This window comes from Protopterus annectens, chromosome 2.part1 (genome assembly GCF_019279795.1).
Source record: "Protopterus annectens isolate FY-2018-M chromosome 2.part1, PAN1.0, whole genome shotgun sequence".
In the NCBI taxonomy this organism is placed as follows: domain Eukaryota; kingdom Metazoa; phylum Chordata; order Ceratodontiformes; family Protopteridae; genus Protopterus; species Protopterus annectens.
Window position 1 is genome coordinate 516,605,922 of NC_056729.1, and position 12,479 is coordinate 516,618,400.

The 12,479-nt window shown below is 42.0% G+C and overlaps 1 protein-coding gene across 7 annotated transcripts in view; it reads left to right on the top strand.

Annotated features, from left to right (window-relative positions):
• FAM53A (family with sequence similarity 53 member A) overlaps positions 1 to 12,479 on the top strand; it is a 111,128-nt gene that overhangs the window by 29,992 nt on the left and 68,657 nt on the right. The window lies entirely within an intron of this gene.

Below are 12,479 nucleotides of genomic sequence, written 5' to 3' on the forward strand. Positions count from 1 at the left end.
GATTGATGTTTGGACTTGAAACTTATCAAGACTTTGGACTTGAAACTTAAGACATTGGAAGGGCTAGAAAGTAATATTTATAGGAAGGAAACTTATAGCAATTCCTTGTTGCATTTTTCAAGTTGCCATCCCCCTTTCCAACAAGAGTGTGGTTAAGGGACAGATGGTCCGATTTTTATCTCGTTTAGTTGGTAACGGTACTTATCAGGAAGAGATGTACAATCTGATAGGAATGTTTCTAGCTCTGGGATACCCTTTGAAGCTCTTGATAGCCGTTAGAAATGAGGTGATGGGCAAAAGACGCATCATTCACACCCATCTTGAATGGGATGGGTGGATTGTTTGGTAAACACACTGGGATCCCGGACACCAGAGCACTTGATTTGAAGTACAATCGTCCGACACCGCTGGTTATAAAGATCAGGAGAGCATGGGATTTGTCCTTTGACACCGAATCAAAAATAGGTCAGAAGCCACGCGTAACATTTTCTAGAGGGAGAAATTGGAAGAGCACAAGGCAGAGCAGGCATGCTCCCGTATGTATAAATGCGGGGCATGCAGATTCTGCAAATTTATCAATGATGGACCCTATGTCAGTTTGGGGGTACAATAGGATGATCCCCTGCCCAGGAAGATATTGTATTTCCAAAATGGTGGTCTATTTGGCAACATGCCCAGGTTTTTACGTAGGGAAAAAAACTAGTAAGCTGAGAGGATTGCAGAACATCCAAGAGCCACAAAAAATAGACACCCATAATGCTTTGTATGTGCATTCTACTAAATGTGATAATTTTAAATTAGTTTTCTTTGTGACTGATTGGATAGTAGAGAGTAAAAGAGGGGGTGATGACCATGTTAAAATTGAGTCCCTGGAATACAAATGGCAAGTTGTTAATGCTACATCTTTCCCGGGGCTTAATGACCACATCTCAATCATGCCATTGCTCAAACAGAGAGCTATGGCTCTCTAATGTTATTTAGACAGAGGTTGTGTATTGTTTGAGGTATTTACTTCAAACAAGTATTTTATACACATTTTGACAACATTATAGAAATAATATCTAGTTAAAGGGTTGACCCTAGAATGTGTATCAATTTAATTTTATTTTTATACATCAAATTTATGTAATATATTTTTATATTTACATGCTTTTTTGGTATTTGAAATGTATTGGCTTATTAGCATATTTAATCAACTAAGGTATGTGAGGTGTATTTGAATACACAAAATATAAGAGTTTGTGATGTAATGCTCCTTGTACTCTGAAGAAGCCATTGATTGGTATATGGTAAAAGTGCTTAGTATTTTGGAGCTTGTCGTGAGCTTTGTCAATAAACAGCATTCGGTGCAGTCCGTATTTTTGATTGTTTTTATAATATCAAGGTGGTCTTCTGTCAGATTCAGCTTTGCAGTAATAATCTGAGCCAAGCTGGTAGATGAGGCATGTGCTAAAGTCTCTGGGGTCTCCGGTCATGCCAGTGTTAGAGTTACTTAGACTGCCAAACCTGAACTTATCTCTGCAGATCTCTGGCTGTCCTGAACTCGTCTCTGCAGATCTCTGGCTGTATGCTCCCCTTGCCTAACTCCAAACCAATGAGTAATAAAGCAGTTCAGTAGTCAGAGTCCAAGATTTAATTCTTGGTACATGGTTGCAGTGTGTATTTGTAATTTTGAATATTCCTCCATGCCAGAGTGCATGTTTTGCTGTTCTTGTTCCCTCCTACTGCCCCAGAAAACTTGCTGGTTGATTTGGTTACTTCTGATTTGCCATAGATTGTTTACCTCTGTCCATGTGACACTTGTTCTGGCAGAAGTATTAGAAGGTTTGATTTTAGTTGGACATAGGCCTGTCCTCAACATGTAGCATTAAAACTGCCCACCACACTAGACCCCAGCTCCTAATGCTCTATGCCATCTCTTCCTACAGATCTTGGTTGTAGCATGTGTGCTACAGTGTTTTATTAATGGCCCCAGACTGCTGACTTGCAACCCATGATGCAAATTTGAAGAAATATCAAGTGTTTTTTTTTTTTTTTTTATTGCTACTTCATTGAGCTGGTTGCAGGTTGTTTTTCCCCATATCTCTCTTCCAATGGGCCCAGAATACCACCTTAACAGAAAAGGTTATTTTCCTATTATCCTTAATCTGTTTATCCTTTGTGATACTTTGCTTGCTGTTAGCTGCCTGTTTGTTTTGGGCATTCCATTGCATTCTTTTTGTATTGCAGTGGCTGCTTCTTTTGGACAGTTATTTGATCATTCTGTACTGCCTTTGGGCTGTTGCCCCAAGTTGTTAAGGAGCAAGCATTCCATCACCCTGCCTATGGAGAGAGAATTTATCCTTTCTGGACAGACTTGTGACCCCTTTCATGCATTTCAGTATTGCTACCCTTCCACATGGAAGGACCAGACTCCAGTTTTATCGCCTCCTTTTGCCTGACAAAGTGATATTGGAATCAACTAACTCTGCAACATCGGGTACTGCTCTTTTAGCCCTTGGAGAGAACTTCACATTTTAGTTTTTTTCTCACTTGGCCAGGAAAATGGGCAAGGGACCCTGACTTAACCTTCAGTATCTGAGGGGGCCTGTGAAGCTATACAACCTATTAAAAAGGCCAAAATGAAAGTGTTTGGGTCGGCTTATATGATCACATTGGCTTCAACAATGGCTTTCTGGCTGTAGAATGGGTGAAGTGGAGGCTTTTGTTCAGCAGACATTGGTGAAATTCTGTGCTCCATTGACTGTCTAGTAGACTGGAGCTGTTGAAGGGGTGGTGGTTGCAGAATTTTAAACGGAAGAGCTGAACTCCCTTCCAGGTTGGTGGAAAGACTGATTTTGCTACATTTGAAGTAATGAGTTGTCCTCTCCACAGAGGAAGAATGTTTGTTTTGCTAGATGGACCTTCATTGAGTGGGGTCAAGAAGTTCAGGTCTTTTACATCCAGAAGAGATTTTGATTTTTTTTTTTTTTTTTTTTTTTTTTCTTTTTTTTTTTTGGAAACCAATGTATGTTATGGTTGGGGAGTGGAGGCCCTTGTTTTTGTATGTTGGGGGTAACAGGCCTGCTCAAGTCTACTGGAATTCCATTTTTGAGAGCCTCAACAGGTGGAGTACAGGAGAAGAGAATGCTCCAACTGGCTGGGGGCAGGGATGGATGCTAGCTTATGTTTCCAGTCCATTATTCATGGCTTTAAGGGTTGAAAGTTTAAAAGGGGGACAAAAAGATAAATCATTCCAAGAAATGACTTCCCCAGTACATCCTAAATATTTAGAAAGGCAGTCCTTTATGGTGATTACCTTTGCCACCACCTTTGCACTTACACTCTCGGACTCTCAAGTGTTTCATTGTATAGTAAAGACACCACAAAAGTCAGTTCTTCCAACCTTTCCCCAGGGTGAGGCCAGTGGTGCATTTGCATATCCATTTTCTCCTCTCCTCAATACTTCATCTCATTTTGGCTCAGTTGATGCATCTGGCTCCATTTTTATCTCTGACTTCTAACCCTTCAGCAGTTCATTATCTATTTCCACTTTTTCCTGGCTTTCTTCAGGCACTCTTGACAAATGCCTGAAGGTAAGGCTTGCAGTTTCCTTCTTATTATAGTAACCAGAGCCAGTGGTGGTTTTATAAGGCTTGTAGTCTACATCCTCAGAGCTATTCAGATATTTACCTCAAAAGGCCTGTCAGCAAGTAGATGCACATACTGTGGCAGCAGAGCACCATCTTTTAACCAAAGAAAGGAGTGCTCCACTTTAGCTTTACACTATTTTGGCCTTAGTTACCCAACTGTTTCTTTAGGCCATATCTAGACTCTGCTGGAGTAGATTCCATGTTTTTAAAGCTTTTGAGGGGGTCTTTGTGTTGGCATATGGGGGTGTCCCTCTTTCTTTTAGAGAACAAACTTGTCTCTTGAATACACTTGTTTCCAGAGGAAACTTTCCCTTTGAAGACTTTTAGCCTTGTGGCCATTTATTGTACTCTTTTAAGCTTTCCTTTGAACTTCAGGCATTTCTGTTCAGCTCTTGTTTTCCACAGTGACATCAACTTGCATCACAACTTTTCTGCAGCTCCCTTGAATAATATACAGCCTGAGACTGGCGCCCAGCAGATGAGGGCAGTTACTTGAGACTTTGTCCAAAGTGTGTTCCTCCTGACGTGAAGCTGCAGACATTCATCTTTATCTTGGTTCTTAGAGCTAATACTCTTGGTTCCAGGAAACTTCATGTCACGCTGTTCTCCAACTGCATTTATGATCCCCTTTGGTGGTAACATTGGAATTGCGGTTTCATACTGCATGAGGCTGTTTTGTCTGATTTGTTAACATTGGACAGGAATTGAAGCGGCTTGGGAGACCCCTTGTATTAGCTGGCTGCTGATGAGTCCTGAGATAAATCTCCATTACTGGGGGGTTGAAAGCATCACAGAGCTGACTGCATGTGTCTCCTTTACTGTGGTGTCCTCCCACAGATCCATGCTGTACGGAAGTCTTTTATTTATGGGGAAAAAAAACTCTAGCTTGGCAGATTCCGTTTTCACTGTTATCCCATGGTTCTACATTACAGGAATTATGTGGAAATGACCCTTGATGAGCGTTTCCACTACATGGCTTCTGAACGCCATGCATTTTTTTTTTTTTTTTTTTTTTTTTTAATGCATACATTCAGAGTAATAAAGCCAAACTGCACTTGCTATGGACATGCAGGTTTAATTATTGGTTTGTCTGTGACCCCTTGGTTTGGATGTTAGTTGGGATATTTTGCAGGCACCCTAATGACATTATTTTTTTTTAAGTTCCGTTTCAAAAATGTACCCAACAATCTACTTCTGCTGTGCTAATGAGATCACTAAAGGCCGAAAACATGCATGCTCACAACTAGTGGAGTATGGCCCTGACTAAAGAAATAAAAGCTTACTGATGTTAAGGAGCCATGTGGCTGAAGCAGTGTGCCCTTAAGTGGTCACTTGTGCATATCCCATGAGCCTGCATTACAAGAAGCTTAAGGTGTTACATAGTGAAAGCTCTAGCTTTACTGGTAAGTCTTGCAGGCTTTACTGGCTGTTAGTCTGTCTCTCATTTTTACTCTTTGGTTTGTGTTGCGTGTCTTATATGCAAGAGGGAATCTGTTGCTGTTCTCAAGGAGTTGATTGGAACAGTTTTTGCTGTCTGTTTAGGGAATGCATTTATGAACACACTTTTTTATAGTATGGCGAAAGGGAATACAAATAATGCCCTTGCCAAACATTTGTGACTTATCAAAGTCATAGTTTTTGGTTTTGGGGTATTGAAAAACCTGGCTGTAACCCAAGAGTGGAAGTCCAGGAGCTTTACTGGCAATTAAAACTGAACACAGGGACAACTCCTGGTCTTAATGGTGTTAACTATTAGTTGTTCTTGAAAATGAAATTAGTATTATAAATTTTATGCATTTATGGTGGTTATTAATTGTTTTTGTTTTTAGTGGCTAGATTAAATACATGGATTTTAACAATGATTGAATCCTCTGATCTCCTTTAACCAGTCTGATATTTTATAGATGTATGTGATTCTGAAGTTCCATAATGGTTGGAACGAAAGTGCTTAATTACATGAATAAACGTGGCCGTGTTGCTGTGGGGCTCGTATCTTGACCTTGTTTGTACTTTTCCGCCTTGTATTTTTTGTTACTAGTCTTGGTGTAGACAGTTGTCACATTAGTGCCGACACACCCATAACTACCAATAACCCTGTGTCCCTCTTCTCCTTTTAAACCTTTTTTTTTTTTTTGACAGGGAGGGCAAGTCCACCCTCTAAGTTGTATATACCAACTCAAAAACTTTCCACACCTTTGGGAAAATGGAATATCCTGGGAAATGGCCTTCTCTAACTTTTGTATATGTAAGTTCACTTTTTGGTCTCCACCTGTCTGACATTTCAAATGGTTACCCTTATTTATGCCTTTTTTGTTTGGTCAATGCTGTTTTCTCCATACTTCTCTGCATTATACTTGTCATTGCCCATTTTCTACCTTTCTTTTATTACTAACTCTTGTTTCCTTTGTCAAATTTAGTATTTTGTATGCATTCTACCCTGTTGTCTGAAATGTTAGTTTTTCCTGGTTACAAAGTTTTGTTTTTGTTTCCTCTTTCCATTTATGTAATGTTGGCGATAGTTCCCCTATTTTCTCCAAGATATAGTGAAATGCCTGTGGAGCATACCTTTTTAGATGTGGCCCCCCCCCCCCCCAACTCCTGGGCTAAGCCACCCTTTTTTCAAGGGCGTTAACAGCCCCCTCCCCATACTCCTTCATGGGCAGAAATGTTCTAAGGTGGTGTTGAACTGTAGCAAATTATCTGTTACCACTGCAAGATTTCCTTGTGCAGTCTTAGTGCAAGTATTCCAGAACAGTGTAATGACAGTTTATTCACTGATTTAACAAAGCACTTGTTACCTTTGTGTTGGTGCTAACCTTGTAACTTTGGCAGTTTTTGTTGCCCTGTAAGTTGCAATCTGTGTCAAACCTGACATGTAATTCAAATTGCTTTCTGATGACCTTGCAATAAAACATTTAACTATATGCAGAATGTATAGTAGTGCCCCCCCTCCCCCGTATGCAGGAAAGTGTATTCAAAATGGTGATATGCTAATTGCACTGAAAAGTCAGTTTCTTCTCACTCTTAACACTGGCCTGCTTTTTTAGACTCCCATAGCTCAGATTCTGACTCTGTGCTCATTCACTTTGGATACTGGGTATGATATAAAAGTGGTGGTCAGCTCTAAAATGAGGTAGACTTCTAAATGTGCGATAAGACACTCCCTGAAATCCTGTTTTCCCCCAATAAAAACGTGGAGTGATATAACCCCGGCGATTGCAGCCATACTTCTCAGCAATTGGAGCAGTTCATTTTAAATTACTTCAGTGTGGAACATTCCTTCAAGGAATGTATCGTGCATTCATGCTGTTTAAGCAAAAACAAAAGATATAGATTATACTAAATTGTTTTTTGCTGGTAATGCACATTTTTAACTGTACTGTGTGAAGCTCCTTGTAGATTTGCTTGCTGCTTCTGCATTTTTGATTGGCACTGTTCACATTTGGGAAACTGAAGGTTGAGTGCTATGATAGCGACTTCTATTAAACACTAAATTAATACATGTTCATAGGTAGGTACTAGGCGGTCTGCCCAAGGGTATTTATAAGCCTAGCCAGTGTGTCGGCCTTCACCACCCCATTGATTAATTAGCTGATCCTCTGTCAAGCAGAGCCAATGAAGTGATCCCAGGGGTGTATTTGGAGTTGCCCATCCACTCGTCCAGGTTTCTCTTGAAGAGTGTTAGTGAGGGGCTCTGCCTGATTTGTTCCAAAGCATGGGGAGTCTGACGGGAATCTATCCCTCCAGCATTCTATTTATTGTTCTGGCGAGGTTTAGCTCACTAGAGCGCGTGGCTCGCAGTGACTTGGATTTTTTTAGGTGGAGTATGGCCATCAATTCTGAGTTGGACATGGCTTTGTAGGTCAGGCAGAGATCACCTCTGAGAAAGCGATATGCCACTAAGTACAGCCAGAGTTTTTTTTTCAGTCGGGCTGCATAGGACGTATGTTTGAGACCAGTAATCCTCTTGGTGAGGAACTTTTGTGGTCTTTCCAGCTGTTGGAAAGTGTCTTAAGGTACATCTCAATGGGGCATTACACTCAGTAGAGGGGTACTATAACCTCTTTATTTCTACTCTTTAGTAATTAGATGGGCCACATAGAAGGATTTCCTAACTACTTTGGCAATATGATTGTCAAAGGAGAGATTACTATCTACCTGGGTCCCTACCTCTTCTGTATTAAGGGGGGCTGCCACCTATGTGGTAATTCTTGGGTGTTTTGTTTCATCCAAAACAGGATGACTGCATTTGGCATTTTAGCTTTAGGCCAAGACTTTGACACCAGGTGTCCATCTCGGTAAGGCCCTTTTTGCAGGATGTCAGTGTCAGCCGGAGAGTTAATTATGGCTCCCGGTTTTCAGTCATCTGCAAACTTGGTTAGCCATAGTCTTCCTGTGTTTGCCTGTACTTCTGAGAAGTATATGGGGTCCCAGGACAGAACCTTGTGGGACACCATTTGTGACTGGTTTAGAGTCGGACCTGGAGCCCGCTATTCTTACCTTTGAGTTCTGTCTGTAAGCCAGTTGGCAGCCCATCTCGTGACGTAGGGGTTTATGTTCAGAGTGGTTAGTTTTTCTGTAATACCAGAGTGGGGAATGGTGTCTCAAGCCTTGGCGAGGTCAAGGTAGGCTGTGTGAACCATCTTTCCTTCATCTATGGCCTTGGTGACCTGTCTAGAAGTAAACCAGGTTTAGTAGGCATGATCTGCCCTTAACAAAGCCGAACTGGGTCGGGTCAAGTGTTTGGAGGTTCCCAATGTCTTTGTTAATGAGTTCATGATGCGCTCCATAGCCTTGCAGACCAGTCTAGTCAGGCTTATGGGGCGATGGTTACCAGGGTCAGTTGTGGCCCCTCCTTTGTGGAGAGGAATAACCGTTGCTGTGCGCCATTCTATGGGCACGTAGCCTGTGGAGAGGCTGAGGTTGAACAGACTGTTTAGGTGGGGCTTAGTTCGTGCAAGACTCAGCCTGGGACACCATCTGGTCCCATTGACGCTGGGTTTTTGGCTTTTGAAAGGGCTGTTTTCACCTGTGCATCTGATTTTTGGGACACTACACTTTTTTCCGGTATTGTTGTAGGCCCTTTTGGAGGCGAGAGGGGGACTATCTGCCAGGATGTTGGCAATATCAGTAGGTTCAGTATATTTTGTGCTATTTTGCACTAGTTCAGTGCGTATCTGCGGGTCACTTAGCTAAAGGTGGCTTTGTTGGTTAATCTATGTTCTCTTTTGAATCCTTGGCTATTTTTCTTTTGAAGTTAGCCTTGGATGATTTCATGAGGGACCTCAGTTTCTTACTGATACTGATCAGGGATGTCTTTCCTTCTTGGGATTTGCTTTTTTTCTGGACTAGTTTCCTCCTATTTTATAGCCTGTTTTTTGCAGGGGTCCACCAAACTGGTTTCCTTCTCTTCGAGAAGTGAGTCTTGGTTTTGCTAGGGATGGCATGATCCATACGTCCTTGTAGGTGCTCAGTGCATTTGTAAAGGTTTCTGCATCTTGGGTAGTGTTATCCTTTAGCGTGGGGGCTGTGAAACTTACCACCTCTGTCTTAAGTAAGGTGAAGTTTGCTTTTTTAAAGTTTTTACTATGGTTTCCTTAGTTGGGGGTGGTGGGGTGTGGACCTCGTGATTAGTTTATGGTCTGATCTAACCAGTGACTGGTTGACCTCTGGTGTGGAACACCTGTCGCCCATGTTGGTGGTGATCCAGTCCAATATGTTTTCACCTCTGGTAGGGGAGTTTACCAGCCTATCCAGGGCGTTTGAGTTGATAAATTCCAGAAGTGCTGGGCCTGGGAATTTGTACTAGTAGTTTTCCCAGTGAATGGTAGGGTAATTTGAAATTGCCCAATATCAGGGTGTTTGATAGGACCTTCATGTTTTCTAGTGTGTCCAGAAAGGTGGAGTGGTGGTCCTGGGTTATGGAGGGTGATCTGTAGCAGGCCACAATTTGCACTGATGTTGGTTGCACATGGATTATCTCCAGGGTATCATGCTGCGCCACTAACCTGGAGGTGTAGGCATCCTTGATGAATATGGATACACTTCCTCGTTTTGTGTTTCAGTCAGTGTTCTTTGGCCGAAACGTGTGGTACGAGTTGTAGCCCGGTAGTGCTGGGGTACTCTCTGGAGCCTTGAATCAGGTTTCTGTTACTGCACAGATGTCTACGTTCTCCATACTGAGGAGTGCTTTGAGCACGTGCATTTTGAGATTGAACTCCTGGTGTTGAGTAGCATAACCCTCAGTTTTTTGTTAATTGTGCTGTTTATGGAGGTGGGTTTGACTTTTGAGCCTTGCCTAAAAAAAGGCACTATGGGGCAGCAAGAGCCTTTGCCAGTATTCGAAAGCCTAGGGGTGACGGGTGCAAGAAGTCTCTTGTGAAGCAATGTGGCTTGTTGAGCATGTTGTCCCAGGCTGACACACTGGATACTCTTTGACACCAGAAGCTTAGCCAATTGTTGAAATTGATTTTTTTCTTTATACTTGGGTATCATTCTTGGTGAGGGCAGGATGCTGGTCAGGGTCATACCAGCTGGGCTACGTGATCAGAGAGCTCTTCCATGTCTCTGTTCATGTAGTCCAGGGAGGTACGTCTCAGGTCATTCACACCAACATGAACAGTGACAGTCATATTTGTACTTGTTCTGGAGTGACCCGAGTGCTTGTATTGTGGCAGATTCTGGCTCCCGACAGGCAGCTAACAGTAACCTTCTGCTTGTCCAGCCTAGTGAGTGGGACGTCAGTGTGCCTGACCCTGTAGAGTCACCTATTACTAGTGTGTTGGGTATGTTTCACCTTAAGGGCTGTGATTGTGTGGCACACTGATTTTGTAGTTGTGTTTGGTTTGTGATGGGAAGTGCAGGTTGTTTGGGTGTCTGCTTTTGGAGGTCTCTGATGCTTTTGCAGGTTTTTATTGAGCCCCCGAGTATGTTTTTGTGTATTTGTGTATTTTTTGCCAGTGCTGTTTTTAGTAGGTCTGTGTGCGGCTGCAGTTGTGGTGCAAGTGTTAACCTTCTCCTCCTCTTGACTGTCTGTTCTAGTCTTTGATGGAGACGAGTTAGCTTCCAGTTTGGCTGTATAATTGCATCTCTCGCATATGTTGGTGTTTTGTGGTAGGAGAGGGTTGTCTCTGTACATGAGGCAGTTGTAACATTGCCCTAGGATACCCAGATTCACCAGCTGGAGAGTGCTGCCCTAGGATACCCAGATTCACCAGCTGGACTGACAGTGCACCTGAAGTTGCCGTTTGGTCATGCCTGAATAGTAGGGTGAGCTGCTTAGTCGCTTGGCTGGTGAGGGGTGAATAAAGAGCCTTGCCCTGCTGGGCAATCGGTGTCATGGTATATTAGTGCTTGCTATTAGGTCTGAGCAAGTGCTGGGCTGCAAGATGCTTTTTGAGTGCTTAGGCTGAGAGAGAGAGACTAGTTTTTCAAGGGAAAAACTGAAGAGGAGACTTAGTGGAGTCAGGAATAATTTAACCGTAGCTAACCGGCACTGCCCGGAGTGCAAAACAGTGCAAACATGTTTTTTTATCGTAGGGAAATGAAAGAGAAATTGGCCCAAAATGGCCAATAAACTAACTTCTGGGCTGGAACCACTCCTCCAGGGACAGGTTGCTCAAAGCTCCCCTCTCTCACAGGTGAACAGAGAAACTTCCTTCTATCCAAGTAAGGTATGGGCAACTCAGAAACTAGAATCACAGCCATGAATTCGGCACTAGCCTGAAACTGGACTATACTAGCGGATTTTTATTTCTTTTTTTGAAAGAGAAGGCAAAAACAGTAAAATGTAAGAATGTTTCCACTTTTACTTGCTTGCCTAATGAGCTTAAGCCCAACATTTTACCATCTGCAGGTCATTGCCCCCCCTTTATTTAAAAAAAAAAAAAAAAAAAAGTTTCAAGCTTCTTTCTCCTGGAGTATTGTTTAGGCAGTACTACATTGTGTGTGAGGTGGATTGAGTTTGTTTTCCTTCTATTTATGCAGAGTAAGAGACTGTAACAGCAGTAATTCTTAGAGCGGCTCCCTGTACAGGAATAAAATGCTGTCTGAACACTAAATGTGCTAAGTCTGATTGACACCTGGTTATTCATCTAGAGCAATAGAAAATAAAAGGCTTCCCTGTTTACTGTAAAGGTAGAATGCCATGGTAATTGGAATGAAAAAAGCAAGCTGTGACCTAATTGGAGCTTTTAAGAACACACAATCAGTGTGAAATACTAGTAGAATGTGGCTTCCTGAACATAATTGGTATATTAATGGTTGTTGTGGGTGCATCTTTTTCATATAAAATGTTGCCTAGATTGAACCAAGTTTTTTTGCTTTCAGTAAGTTATCGCAGCCATATATTTCTTAACCATTACAAAAAAGCTCATTTCATAATTTAATTTATCAGATCATTGCTTCTGACAAATGTACACATTTCACAACAAATGCTGTACTAGCACAGGTGCCTTCATGTCCTGTAAGATGGTTCTGAAGATGTCTGCTACCCTTCCACCCCCAGTTCAGAAGGTGTTACTGAAAGTGTATATTAAGCAGGTTGGTTCATTTGGGGGGGGCAGGCTAATCATTCTTTCTGCATACACAGTACTGATGCTTATGCAGCTGTAGTAGTTAGTTTAATGTGTTTTACTCTTAATTTCTCAATCTTTTGGGTTTACCATGATGGGAATGGACACCATTTCTGAGTGATTAAAGTTCATGAAATTAGTATTGTTTCAGTCTGATATCGGTCAGCCAAAAGTGCTCTTCGCAGCACCCACAATGTGCTCAGTAATGACTCAATTTGTACAGGGTTACATGGATTGGTAACTTATCTAGACAAGATTGTAGATTCTTTTTTAT